A 14455-nucleotide genomic window follows, 5' to 3' on the forward strand; every position below is an offset into this window, starting at 1 on the left:
ACAGCCCATTTCACTATGTCTACAGTTACAGCCCATTTCACTATGTCTACAGTTACAGCCCATTTCACTATGTCTTCAGTTACAGTCCATTTCACTATGTCTACAGTTACAGCCCATTTCACTATGTCTTCAGTTACAGCCCATTTCACTGTGTCTTCAGTTACAGCCCATTTCACTGTGTCTTCGGTTACAGCCCATTTCACTATGTCTTAGGTTACATCCCATTTCACTGTGTCTTCGGTTACAGCCCATTTCACTGTGTCTTCAGGTACAGCTCATTTCACTGTGTCTTCAGTTACAGCCCATTTCACTGTGTCTTCGGTTACAGCCCATTTCACTATGTCTTCGGTTACAGCCCATTTCACTGTGTCTACAGTTACAGCCCATTTCACTATGTCTTCAGTTACAGCCCATTTCCCTATGTCTACAGTTACAGCCCATTTCACTATGTCTTCAGTTACAGCCCATTTCACTATGTCTTCAGTTACAGCCCATTTCACTATGTCTTCAGTTACAGCCCATTTCACTATGTCTTCAGTTACAGCCCATTTCACTATGTCTTCAGTTACAGCCCATTTCACTATGTCTTCAGTTACAGCCCATTTCACTATGTCTACAGTTACAGCCCATTTCACTATGTCTTCAGTTACAGCCCATGTCTTCAGTTACAGCCCATTTCACTGTGTCTTCAGTTACAGCCCATTTCACTATGTCTTCAGTTAGAGCCCATGTCTTCAGTTACAGCCCATTTCACTATGTCTTCAGTTACAGCCCATTTCACTATGTCTTCAGTTACAGCCCATTTCACTATGTCTTCAGTTACAGCCCATTTCACTATGTCTACAGTTACAGCCCATTTCACTATGTCTACAGTTACAGCCCATGTCTTCAGTTACAGCCCATTTCACTCTGTCTTCAGTTACAGCCCATTTCACTATGTCTTCAGTTACAGCCCATGTCTTCAGTTACAGCCCATTTCACTATGTCTTCAGTTACAGCCCATTTCACTATGTCTTCAGTTACAGCCCATTTCACTATGTCTTCAGTTACAGCCCATTTCACTATGTCTTCAGTTACAGCCCATTTCACTATGTCTTCAGTTACAGCCCATTTCACTATGTCTTCAGTTACAGCCCATTTCACTATGTCTTCAGTTACAGCCCATTTCACTATGTCTTCAGTTACAGGCCATTTCACTATGTCTTCAGTTACAGCCCATTTCACTGTGTCTTCAGTTACAGCCCATTTCACTATGTCTACAGTTACAGCCCATTTCACTATGTCTACAGTTACAGCCCATTTCACTATGTCTTCAGTTACAGTCCATTTCACTATGTCTTCAGTTACAGTCCATTTCGCTATGTCTTCAGTTACAGTCCATTTCACTATGTCTTCAGTTACAGCCCATTTCACTGTGTCTTCAGTTACAGCCCATTTCACTATGTCTTCAGTTACAGCCCATTTCACTATGTCTTCAGTTACAGCCCATTTCACTATGTCTTCAGTTACAGCCCATTTCACTATGTCTTCAGTTACAGCCCATTTCACTATGTCTACCGTTACAGCCCATTTCACTATGTCTTCAGTTACAGCCCATTTCACTATGTCTTCAGTTACAGTCCATTTCACTATGTCTTCAGTTACAGCCCATTTCACTATGTCTACAGTTACAGCCCATTTCACTATGTCTACAGTTACAGCCCATTTCACTATGTCTTCAGTTACAGTCCATTTCACTATGTCTACAGTTACAGCCCATTTCACTATGTCTTCAGTTACAGCCCATTTCACTGTGTCTTCAGTTACAGCCCATTTCACTGTGTCTTCAGTTACAGCCCATTTCACTGTGTCTTCAGTTACAGCCCATTTCACTATGTCTTCAGTTACAGCCCATTTCACTGTGTCTTCGGTTACAGCCCATTTCACTGTGTCTTCAGGTACAGCTCATTTCACTGTGTCTTCGGTTACAGTCCATTTCACTGTGTCTTCAGTTACAGCCCATTTCACTATGTCTTCAGTTACAGCCCATTTCACTATGTCTTCAGTTACAGCCCATTTCACTATGTCTTCAGTTACAGCCCATTTCACTATGTCTTCAGTTACAGCCCATTTCACTGTGTCTTCAGTTACAGCCCATTTCACTATGTCTTCAGTTACAGTCCATTTCACTGTGTCTTCGGTTACAGCCCATTTCACTATGTCTTCGGTTACAGCCCATTTCACTGTGTCTTCGGTTACAGCCCATTTCACTGTGTCTTCAGGTACAGCTCATTTCACTGTGTCTTCAGTTACAGCCCATTTCACTGTGTCTTCGGTTACAGCCCATTTCACTATGTCTTCGGTTACAGCCCATTTCACTGTGTCTACAGTTACAGCCCATTTCACTATGTCTTCAGTTACAGCCCATTTCCCTATGTCTACAGTTACAGCCCATTTCACTATGTCTTCAGTTACAGCCCATTTCACTATGTCTTCAGTTACAGCCCATTTCACTATGTCTTCAGTTACAGCCCATTTCACTATGTCTTCAGTTACAGCCCATTTCACTATGTCTTCAGTTACAGCCCATTTCACTATGTCTTCAGTTACAGCCCATTTCACTATGTCTTCAGTTACAGCCCATTTCACTATGTCTACAGTTACAGCCCATTTCACTATGTCTTCAGTTACAGCCCATGTCTTCAGTTACAGCCCATTTCACTGTGTCTTCAGTTACAGCCCATTTCACTATGTCTTCAGTTACAGCCCATGTCTTCAGTTACAGCCCATTTCCCTATGTCTACAGTTACAGCCCATTTCACTGTGTCTTCAGTTACAGCTCATTTCACTGTGTCTTCAGTTACAGCCCATTTCACTATGTCTTCAGTTACAGCCCATTTCACTATGTCTTCAGTTACAGCCCATTTCACTATGTCTTCAGTTACAGCCCATTTCACTATGTCTACCGTTACAGCCCATTTCACTATGTCTTCAGTTACAGCCCATTTCACTATGTCTTCAGTTACAGTCCATTTCACTATGTCTTCAGTTACAGCCCATTTCACTATGTCTACAGTTACAGCCCATTTCACTATGTCTACAGTTACAGCCCATTTCACTATGTCTTCAGTTACAGTCCATTTCACTATGTCTACAGTTACAGCCCATTTCACTATGTCTTCAGTTACAGCCCATTTCACTGTGTCTTCAGTTACAGCCCATTTCACTGTGTCTTCAGTTACAGCCCATTTCACTGTGTCTTCAGTTACAGCCCATTTCACTATGTCTTCAGTTACAGCCCATTTCACTGTGTCTTCGGTTACAGCCCATTTCACTGTGTCTTCAGGTACAGCTCATTTCACTGTGTCTTCGGTTACAGTCCATTTCACTGTGTCTTCAGTTACAGCCCATTTCACTATGTCTTCAGTTACAGCCCATTTCACTATGTCTTCAGTTACAGCCCATTTCACTATGTCTTCAGTTACAGCCCATTTCACTATGTCTTCAGTTACAGCCCATTTCACTGTGTCTTCAGTTACAGCCCATTTCACTATGTCTTCAGTTACAGTCCATTTCACTGTGTCTTCGGTTACAGCCCATTTCACTATGTCTTCGGTTACAGCCCATTTCACTGTGTCTTCGGTTACAGCCCATTTCACTGTGTCTTCAGGTACAGCTCATTTCACTGTGTCTTCAGTTACAGCCCATTTCACTGTGTCTTCGGTTACAGCCCATTTCACTATGTCTTCGGTTACAGCCCATTTCACTGTGTCTACAGTTACAGCCCATTTCACTATGTCTTCAGTTACAGCCCATTTCCCTATGTCTACAGTTACAGCCCATTTCACTATGTCTTCAGTTACAGCCCATTTCACTATGTCTTCAGTTACAGCCCATTTCACTATGTCTTCAGTTACAGCCCATTTCACTATGTCTTCAGTTACAGCCCATTTCACTATGTCTTCAGTTACAGCCCATTTCACTATGTCTTCAGTTACAGCCCATTTCACTATGTCTACAGTTACAGCCCATTTCACTATGTCTTCAGTTACAGCCCATGTCTTCAGTTACAGCCCATTTCACTGTGTCTTCAGTTACAGCCCATTTCACTATGTCTTCAGTTACAGCCCATGTCTTCAGTTACAGCCCATTTCACTATGTCTTCAGTTACAGCCCATTTCACTATGTCTTCAGTTACAGCCCATTTCACTATGTCTTCAGTTACAGCCCATTTCACTATGTCTACAGTTACAGCCCATTTCACTATGTCTTCAGTTACAGCCCATGTCTTCAGTTACAGCCCATTTCACTCTGTCTTCAGTTACAGCCCATTTCACTATGTCTTCAGTTACAGCCCATGTCTTCAGTTACAGCCCATTTCACTATGTCTTCAGTTACAGCCCATTTCACTATGTCTTCAGTTACAGCCACTTTCACTATGTCTTCAGTTACAGCCCATTTCACTATGTCTTCAGTTACAGCCCATTTCACTGTGTCTTCAGTTACAGCCCATTTCACTGTCTTCAGTTACAGTCCATTTCACTATGTCTTCAGTTACAGTCCATTTCACTGTCTTCAGTTACAGTCCATTTCACTATGTCTTCAGTTACAGCCCATTTCACTATGTCTTCAGTTACAGCCCATTTCACTATGTCTTCAGTTACAGCCCATTTCACTATGTCTTCAGTTGCAGCCCATTTCACTATGTCTTCAGTTACAGCCCATTTCACTATGTCTTCAGTTACAGGCCATTTCACTATGTCTTCAGTTACAGCCCATTTCACTGTGTCTTCAGTTACAGCCCATTTCACTATGTCTACAGTTACAGCCCATTTCACTATGTCTACAGTTACAGCCCATTTCACTATGTCTTCAGTTACAGTCCATTTCACTATGTCTTCAGTTACAGTCCATTTCACTATGTCTTCAGTTACAGCCCATTTCACTGTGTCTTCAGTTACAGCCCATTTCACTATGTCTTCAGTTACAGCCCATTTCACTATGTCTTCAGTTACAGTCCATTTCACTATGTCTTCAGTTACAGCCCATTTCACTATGTCTTCAGTTACAGCCCATTTCACTATGTCTACCGTTACAGCCCATTTCACTATGTCTTCAGTTACAGCCCATTTCACTATGTCTTCAGTTACAGTCCATTTCACTATGTCTTCAGTTACAGCCCATTTCACTATGTCTTCAGTTACAGCCCATTTCACTATGTCTACAGTTACAGCCCATTTCACTATGTCTACAGTTACAGCCCATTTCACTATGTCTTCAGTTACAGTCCATTTCACTATGTCTACAGTTACAGCCCATTTCACTATGTCTTCAGTTACAGCCCATTTCACTGTGTCTTCAGTTACAGCCCATTTCACTGTGTCTTCAGTTACAGCCCATTTCACTGTGTCTTCAGTTACAGCCCATTTCACTATGTCTTCAGTTACAGCCCATTTCACTGTGTCTTCGGTTACAGCCCATTTCACTGTGTCTTCAGGTACAGCTCATTTCACTGTGTCTTCGGTTACAGTCCATTTCACTGTGTCTTCAGTTACAGCCCATTTCACTATGTCTTCAGTTACAGCCCATTTCACTATGTCTTCAGTTACAGCCCATTTCACTATGTCTTCAGTTACAGCCCATTTCACTATGTCTTCAGTTACAGCCCATTTCACTGTGTCTTCAGTTACAGCCCATTTCACTATGTCTTCAGTTACAGTCCATTTCACTATGTCTTCAGTTACAGTCCATTTCACGGTGTCTTCAGTTACAGTCCATTTCACTATGTCTACAGTTACAGCCCATTTCACTGTGTCCTCAGTTACAGCCAATTTCACTATGTCTACAGTTACAGCCCATTTCACTATGTCTTCAGTTACAGCCCATTTCACTATGTCTTCAGTTACAGCCCATTTCACTATGTCTTCAGTTACAGCCCATTTCCCTATGTCTACAGTTACAGCCCATTTCACTATGTCTTCAGCTACAGCCCATTTCACTATGTCTTCAGCTACAGCCCATTTCACTATGTCTTCAGCTACAGCCCATTTCACTATGTCTTCAGTTACAGTCCATTTCACTATGTCTTCAGTTACAGCCCATTTCACTATGTCTTCAGTTACAGCCCATTTCACTATGTCTTCAGTTACAGCCCATTTCACTATGTCTTCAGTTACAGCCCATTTCACTGTGTCTACAGTTACAGCCCATTTCACGGTGTCTTCAGTTACAGTCCATTTCACTATGTCTACAGTTACAGCCCATTTCACTGTGTCTTCAGTTACAGCCCATTTCACTATGTCTACAGTTACAGCCCATTTCACTATGTCTACAGTTACAGCCCATTTCACTATGTCTTCAGTTACAGCCCATTTCCCTATGTCTACAGTTACAGCCCATTTCACTATGTCTTCAGTTACAGCCCATTTCACTATGTCTTCAGTTACAGCCCATTTCACTATGTCTTCAGTTACAGCCCATTTCACTATGTCTTCAGTTACAGCCCATTTCACTATGTCTTCAGTTACAGCCCATTTCACTATGTCTACAGTTACAGCCCATTTCACTATGTCTACAGTTACAGCCCATTTCACTATGTCTTCAGTTACAGCCCATGTCTTCAGTTACAGCCCATTTCACTGTGTCTTCAGTTACAGCCCATTTCACTATGTCTTCAGTTACAGCCCATGTCTTCAGTTACAGCCCATTTCACTATGTCTTCAGTTACAGCCCATTTCACTATGTCTTCAGTTACAGCCCATTTCACTATGTCTTCAGTTACAGCCCATTTCACTATGTCTTCAGTTACAGCCCATTTCACTATGTCTACAGTTACAGCCCATGTCACTATGTCTTCAGTTACAGCCCATGTCTTCAGTTACAGCCCATTTCACTGTGTCTTCAGTTACAGCCCATTTCACTATGTCTTCAGTTACAGCCCATGTCTTCAGTTACAGCCCATTTCACTATGTCTTCAGTTACAGCCCATTTCACTATGTCTTCAGTTACAGCCCATTTCACTATGTCTTCAGTTACAGCCCATTTCACTATGTCTTCAGTTACAGCCCATTTCACTGTGTCTTCAGTTACAGCCCATTTCACTGTCTTCAGTTACAGTCCATTTCACTATGTCTTCAGTTACAGTCCATTTCACTGTCTTCAGTTACAGTCCATTTCACTGTCTTCAGTTACAGCCCATTTCACTATGTCTTCAGTTACAGCCCATTTCACTATGTCTTCAGTTACAGCCCATTTCACTATGTCTTCAGTTACAGCCCATTTCACTATGTCTTCAGTTACAGCCCATTTCACTATGTCTTCAGTTACAGCCCATTTCACTGTGTCTACAGTTACAGCCCATTTCACGGTGTCTTCAGTTACAGTCCATTTCACTATGTCTACAGTTATAGCCCATTTCACTGTGTCTTCAGTTACAGCCCATTTCACTGTGTCTTCAGTTACAGCCCATTTCACTATGTCTACAGTTACAGCCCATTTCACTATGTCTACAGTTACAGCCCATTTCACTATGTCTTCAGTTACAGCCCATTTCCCTATGTCTACAGTTACAGCCCATTTCACTATGTCTTCAGTTACTGCCCACTTCACTATGTCTTCAGTTACAGCCCATTTCACTATGTCTTCAGTTACAGCCCATTTCACTATGTCTTCAGTTACAGCCCATTTCACTATGTCTTCAGTTACAGCCCATTTCACTATGTCTTCAGTTACAGCCCATTTCACTATGTCTTCAGTTACAGCCCATTTCACTATGTCTTCAGTTACAGTCCATGTCTTCAGTTACAGCCCATTTAACTGTGTCTTCAGTTACAGCCCATTTCACTATGTCTTCAGTTACAGCCCACTTCACTATGTCTTCAGTTACAGCCCATTTCACTATGTCTTCAGTTACAGCCCATTTCACTATGTCTTCAGTTACAGTCCATTTCACTATGTCTTCAGTTACAGCCCATTTCACTATGTCTTCAGTTACAGCCCATTTCACTATGTCTACAGTTACAGCCCATTTCACTATGTCTACAGTTACAGCCCATTTCACTGTGTCTTCAGTTACAGCCCATTTCACTATGTTTACAGTTACAGCCCATTTCACTGTCTTCAGTTACAGCCCATTTCACTGTCTTCAGTTACAGCCCATTTCACTGTGTCTTCAGTTACAGCCCATTTCACTGTGTCTTCAGTTACAGCCCATTTCACTGTGTCTTCAGTTACAGCCCATTTCACTGTGTCTTCAGTTACAGCCCATTTCACTATGTCTTCAGTTACAGCCCATTTCACTATGTCTTCAGTTACAGCCCATTTCACTATGTCTTCAGTTACAGCCCATTTCACTATGTCTTCAGTTACAGCCCATTTCACTATGTCTTCAGTTACAGTCCATTTCACTATGTCTTCAGTTACAGTCCATTTCACTATGTCTTCAGTTACAGTCCATTTCACTATGTCTTCAGTTACAGCCCATTTCACTGTGTCTACAGTTACAGCCCATTTCACTATGTCTACAGTTACAGCCCATTTCACTATGTCTTCAGTTACAGTCCATTTCACTATGTCTACAGATACAGCCCATTTCACTATGTCTTCAGTTACAGTCCATTTCACTGTGTCTACAGTTACAGCCCATTTCACTATGTCTACAGTTACAGCCCATTTCACTATGTCTTCAGTTACAGCCCATTTCACTGTGTCTTCAGTTACAGCCCATTTCACTGTGTCTTCAGTTACAGCTCATTTCACTGTGTCTTCAGTTACAGTCCATTTCACTATGTCTACAGTTACAGCCCATTTCACTATGTCTTCAGTAACAGCCCATTTCACTGTGTCTTCAGTTACAGCCCATTTCACTGTGTCTTCAGTTACAGCCCATTTCACTGTGTCTACAGTTACAGCCTATTTCACTATGTCTACAGTTACAGCCCATTTCACTATGAAGAATTCAGTAAGACATCCGGGAACTTTTGGCATACTTACTAAAAACGTTTTCTTTTACTAACTATATTCATACAATATACTCAATTCATGCCACAAAGAGTAGGGTTAGTGTTGTTAGTATGAGTGTGACACCACAATGTCTCTCCCACCACAATGTCTCTCCCACCACAATGTCTCTCCCACCACAATGTCTCTCCCACCACAATGTCTCTCCCACCACAATGTCTCTCCCAACACAATGTCTCTCCCAACACAATGTCTCTCCCACCACAATGTCTCTCCCACCACAATGTCTCTCCCACCACAATGTCTCTCCCACCACAATGTCTCTCCCACCACAATGTCTCTCCCACCACAATGTCTCTCCCACCACAACACAATGTCTCTCCCAACACAATGTCTCTCCCAACACAATGTCTCTCCCAACACAATGTCTCTCCCACCACAATGTCTCTCCCACCACAATGTCTCTCCCACCACAATGTCTCTCCCACCACAATGTCTCTCCCAACACAATGTCTCTCCCACCACAACACAATGTCTCTCCCAACACAATGTCTCTCCCAACACAATGTCTCTCCCACCACAATGTCTCTCCCACCACAACACAATGTCTCTCCCACCACCACACAATGTCTCTCCCACCACAATGTCTCTCCCACCACAATGTCTCTCCCAACACAATGTCTCTCCCACCACAATGTCTCTCCCACCACAATGTCTCTCCCACCACAATGTCTCTCCCACCACAATGTCTCTCCCACCACAATGTCTCTCCCACCACAACACAATGTCTCTCCCAACACAATGTCTCTCCCACCACAATGTCTCTCCCAACACAATGTCTCTCCCAACACAATGTCTCTCCCAACACAATGTCTCTCCCACCACAACACAATGTCTCTCCCACCACAACACAATGTCTCTCCCACCACAATGTCTCTCCCACCACAATGTCTCTCCCAACACAATGTCTCTCCCAACACAATGTCTCTCCCACCACAATGTCTCTCCCACCACAATGTCTCTCCCACCACAATGTCTCTCCCACCACAATGTCTCTCCCACCACAATGTCTCTCCCACCACAATGTCTCTCCCACCACAACACAATGTCTCTCCCACCACCACACAATGTCTCTCCCACCACCACACAATGTCTCTCCCACCACAATGTCTCTCCCACCACAACACAATGTCTCTCCCACCACCACACAATGTCTCTCCCACCACAATGTCTCTCCCACCACAACACAATGTCTCTCCCACCACCACACAATGTCTCTCCCACCACAATGTCTCTCCCACCACAATGTCTCTCCCACCACAATGTCTCTCCCAACACAATGTCTCTCCCAACACAACGTCTCTCCCACCACAATGTCTCTCCCACCACCACACAATGTCTCTCCCACCACAATGTCTCTCCCAACACAACACAATGTCTCTCCCACCACAATGTCTCTCCCAACACAACACAATGTCTCTCCCACCACAATGTCTCTCCCAACACAACACAATGTCTCTCCCAACACAACGTCTCTCCCAACACAATGTCTCTCCCAACACAATGTCTCTCCCACCACAATGTCTCTCCCACCACAACACAATGTCTCTCCCACCACAATGTCTCTCCCAACACAATGTCTCTCCCAACACAATGTCTCTCCCAACACAATGTCTCTCCCAACACAATGTCTCTCCCAACACAACACAATGTCTCTCCCACCACAATGTCTCTCCCACCACAATGTCTCTCCCACCACAATGTCTCTCCCACCACAACGTCTCTCCCAACACAACGTCTCTCCCAACACAATGTCTCTCCCACCACAATGTCTCTCCCACCACAACACAATGTCTCTCCCACCACAATGTCTCTCCCACCACAACACAATGTCTCTCCCACCACAACACAATGTCTCTCCCACCACAATGTCTCTCCCAACACAACACAATGTCTCTCCCAACACAATGTCTCTCCCACCACAACACAATGTCTCTCCCAACACAATGTCTCTCCCACCACAACACAATGTCTCTCCCACCACAATGTCTCTCCCAACACAATGTCTCTCCCAACACAATGTCTCTCCCACCACAATGTCTCTCCCACCACAATGTCTCTCCCAACACAATGTCTCTCCCAACACAATGTCTCTCCCAACACAATGTCTCTCCCACCACCACACAATGTCTCTCCCAACACAATGTCTCTCCCAACACAATGTCTCTCCCACCACAATGTCTCTCCCACCACAACACAATGTCTCTCTCACCACAATGTCTCTCCCACCACAATGTCTCTCCCACCACAATGTCTCTCCCAACACAATGTCTCTCCCACCACCACACAATGTCTCTCCCAACACAATGTCTCTCCCACCACAATGTCTCTCCCAACACAATGTCTCTCCCAACACAATGTCTCTCCCAACACAATGTCTCTCCCAACACAATGTCTCTCCCACCACCACACAATGTCTCTCCCAACACAATGTCTCTCCCACCACAATGTCTCTCCCAACACAACACAATGTCTCTCCCACCACAATGTCTCTCCCAACACAACACAATGTCTCTCCCAACACAACGTCTCTCCCAACACAATGTCTCTCCCAACACAATGTCTCTCCCACCACAATGTCTCTCCCACCACAATGTCTCTCCCACCACAACACAATGTCTCTCCCACCACAATGTCTCTCCCAACACAATGTCTCTCCCAACACAATGTCTCTCCCAACACAATGTCTCTCCCAACACAATGTCTCTCCCAACACAATATCTCTCCCACCACAATGTCTCTCCCACCACAATGTCTCTCCCACCACAATGTCTCTCCCACCACAACACAATGTCTCTCCCACCACAACACAATGTCTCTCCCACCACAATGTCTCTCCAACCACAACACAATGTCTCTCCCAACACAATGTCTCTCCCACCACAATGTCTCTCCCAACACAATGTCTCTCCCACCACAATGTCTCTCCCACCACAATGTCTCTCCCACCACAATGTCTCTCCCACCACAACGTCTCTCCCAACACAATGTCTCTCCCACCACAATGTCTCTCCCAACACAATGTCTCTCCCAACACAACGTCTCTCCCACCACAATGTCTCTCCCACCACAATGTCTCTCCCACCACAATGTCTCTCCCACCACAACACAATGTCTCTCCCACCACAATGTCTCTCCCACCACAACACAATGTCTCTCCCACCACAACACAATGTCTCTCCCAACACAATGTCTCTCCCAACACAACACAATGTCTCTCCCAACACAATGTCTCTCCCACCACAACACAATGTCTCTCCCAACACAATGTCTCTCCCACCACAACACAATGTCTCTCCCACCACAATGTCTCTCCCAACACAATGTCTCTCCCACCACAATGTCTCTCCCACCACAATGTCTCTCCCAACACAATGTCTCTCCCAACACAATGTCTCTCCCACCACCACACAATGTCTCTCCCAACACCACACAATGTCTCTCCCAACACAATGTCTCTCCCAACACAATGTCTCTCCCACCACAATGTCTCTCCCACCACAACACAATGTCTCTCTCACCACAATGTCTCTCCCACCACAACACAATGTCTCTCCCAACACAATGTCTCTCCCAACACACCACAATGTGTGTGTGTGTGTGTGTGTGTGTGTGTGTGTGTGTGTGTGTGTGTGTGTGTGTGTGTGTGTGTCTGTGTGTGTGTGTGTGTGTGTCTGTGTGTGTGTCTGTGTGTGTGTCTGTGTGTGTGTCTGTGTGTGTGTCTCTGTGTGTGTGTCTCTGTGTGTGTGTCTCTGTGTGTGTGTCTCTGTGTGTGTGTCTCTGTGTGTGTGTGTTTGTGTGTCCCTGTGTCTCTGTGTCTCTGTGTGTTTGTGTGTCCCTGTGTCTCTGTGTGTTTGTGTGTCCCTGTGTCTCTGTGTGTTTGTGTGTCTGTGTGTTTGTGTGTGTCTGTGTGTCTGTGTGTGTCTGTGTGTTTGTGTGTGGTTTTGTGTGTGTCCCTGTGTCTCTGTGTGTGTCCCTGTGTCTCTGTGTGTGTCCCTGTGTCTCTGTGTGTGTCCCTGTGTCTCTGTGTTTGTGTCCCTGTGTCTGTGTGTGTCCCTGTGTCTGTGTGTGTCCCTGTGTGTCTGTGTGTGTGTCTGTTTGTTTTTGTCTCTGTGTGTGTCCCTGTGTCTCTGTGTGTGTCCCTGTGTCTGTGTGTGTCCCTGTGTCTGTGTGTGTCCCTGTGTCTCTGTGTTTGTGTCCCTGTGTCTGTGTGTCCCCCTGTGTCTGTGTGTGTCCCTGTGTCTGTGTGTGTCCCTGTGTGTCTGTGTGTGTCTGTGTGTTTTTGTCTCTGTGTGTGTCCCTGTGTCTCTGTGTGTCTGTGTGTGTGTCTGTGTGTGTCCCTGTGTCTCTGTGTGTCTGTGTGTGTGTCTGTGTGTGTCCCTGTGTCTCTGTGTTTGTGTCTCTGTGTGTCTGTGTGTGTGTCTGTGTCTCTGTGTGTGTGTCTGTGTGTTTTTGTCTCTGTGTGTGTCCCTGTGTCTCTGTGTGTGTGTCCCTGTGTCCCTGTGTCTCTGTGTGTCTGTGTGTGTGTCTGTGTCTGTGTGTGTCCCTGTGTCTCTGTGTGTGTCTCTGTGTGTTTTTGTCTCTGTGTTTGTGTCCCTGTGTCTCTGTGTGTCTGTGTGTGTGCACTGCACCACGCGCCTGGATGGTCAAATACACAGCACACACATAGTTATTTTTGATAACTTCTTTGGCCAAAGCTCAGATGCTTAACTCTAGAAGCGTATTTAATTCATTTAGTCAATCACTCTTCACTTACTCAACGTCCTGCAGGGAGACCGTCTGTGGGAGTGTTGTCCTCCCTCGCATCTCCCACCTCCTGTGGACCCACATCTATAGACCCCCAGCTACCACCCCCAAAGCACAGATAAAGACCCACAGATAAAGACCCACAGATAGAGACCCACAGATAGAGACCCACAGATAGAGACCCACAGATAGAGACCCACAGATAGAGACCCACAGATAGAGACCCACAGATATAGACCCACAAATATAGACCCCCAGCTACCACCCCCAAAGCACAGATAAAGACCCACAGATAGAGACCCACAGATATAGACCCACAAATATAGACCCCCAGCTACCTCCCCCCAGCACAGATATAGACCCCCAGCTACCCCCCCCCCCAGCACAGATATAGACCCACAGATAGAAACCCACAGATAGAAACCCACAGATATAGACCCACAGATATAGACCCCCAGCTACCACCCCCAAAGCACAGATAAAGACCCACAGATAAAGACCCACAGATAGAGACCCACAGATAGAGACCCACAGATAGAGACCCACAGATAGAGACCCACAGATAGAGACCCACAGATAGAGACCCACAGATATAGACCCACAAATATAGACCCCCAGCTACCACCCCCAAAGCACAGATAAAGACCCACAGATAGAGACCCACAGATATAGACCCACAAATATAGACCCCCAGCTACCTCCCCCCAGCACA

The 14455-nt window shown here is 45.0% G+C and overlaps 1 protein-coding gene across 1 annotated transcript in view; it reads right to left on the reverse strand.

The window, feature by feature from the left end:
* The window catches only part of LOC129831724 (GDNF family receptor alpha-4-like), a 512247-nt gene that overhangs the window by 39613 nt on the left and 458179 nt on the right, over positions 1–14455 (reverse strand). The window lies entirely within an intron of this gene.

Source organism: Salvelinus fontinalis, chromosome 33, assembly GCF_029448725.1.
Source record: "Salvelinus fontinalis isolate EN_2023a chromosome 33, ASM2944872v1, whole genome shotgun sequence".
NCBI classification, from domain to species: domain Eukaryota; kingdom Metazoa; phylum Chordata; class Actinopteri; order Salmoniformes; family Salmonidae; genus Salvelinus; species Salvelinus fontinalis.